Here is a 1883-nt window from a genome sequence, read left to right on the forward strand (position 1 = left end):
GCCCCGCCCCGCCCCGCACGCCTGCTGAGGCTGGGCTCTCCACGCGGGGCGCCTGGCTGCAGCTGGCTGCTGGGGGGCAGTCGTGGCTCTGGCTGCCTCCAGCGCAGCCCCAGCAGCTGCTGCTACAGCTCCCCGTGGGGCTCGGCCCCCCCCACAGGGCAAGGGTCGCAGTGGGGTCACGACTCCAGAGGCCACAAGCTCCTTGTGCCCTGAGGAGCCCCCCCCGCTTCCCGCTGCAACATGAGGGCTGTGGACGGATGCATCCCCCCGGGGCCGCCTCTGTGGGGCCTCCCTGGCAAGGCCCAGGCTGCCGGGGTCCGTGCCCAGCTGCACAACTGCCCACACCGGCCTGGATGTGGCCCTGCTGCCTCTGCCCTGGCTGCACCTCCCTGACCGGCTACTGGCCCTTGCAGGCAGCGCCCTCTCCCCGCGTGGGCCTGGTGGCGGGTGGCGCCTGTCCAGGCGGCTGCTGCTCAGATCCTTGCGCGCCCGTGCCCTGCGCATCCCCCCAACCGCTGCTCCATCCCCCAGCCGAGCTGCCTCCGCCTGGCGGCCCCGCTGCCAGCACGGCTGTGTTTCCAAACAAGCCCTTCCCGCGCTCCCACGCCGCAGCCGGAGGAGCTCCTGGAAACATCCACACAGCCGCCTCTTGCCAGCCAGCCACGTGTCCACGGCCACGGCCCTCCTGCCCGGGCCTGGCATGAGCCCCTCCCTTGCAGGCCTCCCACAGCCCAGGCCGGTGCCTGCCCGGCGCCCCTTGTCACGCGCGCAGCAGATGCCTGGCATAGCCGTGATGCCACGCGGCGGCACCACTGGTGCTGTTGCAGCAGATAAGCAGGACGACGCTCCCAGGGGCCTGTGGCAGGGCGCTGCACAGCAGGAGGGCATCACCTGGGGCCAGCGCCTTCGTCCCAGGACACCTCTGCTGCGCAGTGGGGCCCGGTCCCTGGGGCCTGGGGCAGCCTGCCTTGCCACAGCCACCGGCCCGCGCTGCGGCTCACCCACTTGCCTATAAATAGCCGGACTTTCTGCCTGTTGTCATGGCGATAGCAGCACGGCGCGATTTCCTGGCGGGTGCGGAGCCCTGCAGGCCTCGCCGCGCCCCGGTTCCCACAGCGGCCAGGGCTCCAGCAGCCTGCCTGGCCCCGGCCCCGGGCACCTCCACCCCTGCCTGGCCGCGGGCACCCCACAGCTCTGCCCAGCCCCTGCATGAGGCTTGCAGCCCTGCCTGGCCTCCGCTCTGCCCTGGCCCCAGCCCCAGCCCCAGCCCCTGCCCAGCCCTGGCTCCAGCCACCTGTGCCCAGTCCCAGGCACGCTGCAGCTTTACCCAGCCCCTGGATGAGGCCCTCGCAGCCTGGCCTGGCCCCAGCCCCAGCCCTGGGCACCTCCAGTCCCTGGCAGCCATGGCCCCAGCTCTGGCCCCAGCCTCCCCTGCCCACTCGCCTCCAGCCCAGGCCTGGGCACAGCTCAGCTCTGCCCAGCCCCTGGATGAGCCCCATGCATCCCTGCCCAGCCTGGCCCTGGGCACCTTGCACCCTCCACCCCCCCCAGGTACCCTGCACCCTACGCCTAGCTCTTGCTCCAGGCATCTCCATCTCCATCCCTGCCCAGCCCCAGCCCCAGCCCTTGGCACCTTGCACCCTCTGCCCAGCAATGGCAACAGCTTCTCCAGACCAGCCCCTACCCAGGCACCTTGTGCCCTGGCCCAGCCCAGCCCTGGCACTTCGCACCCTGCCTGGCCTCAGCCTGACCACTGTGCGCCCAGGCACCTCCAGCCTTGGCCTGGCCTTGGCCTCCCATGTGCTCACCAGCCCCCATCCTGCCACCTGTGGGAGAACATCCCGCTGCCCCCAGTCCCAGCCAGGTCCCTGCCAGGGCAGCCC

Source organism: Gavialis gangeticus, unplaced genomic scaffold, assembly GCF_001723915.1.
Source record: "Gavialis gangeticus isolate Ggan-Ray unplaced genomic scaffold, GavGan_comp1, whole genome shotgun sequence".
NCBI lineage: Eukaryota > Metazoa > Chordata > Crocodylia > Gavialidae > Gavialis > Gavialis gangeticus.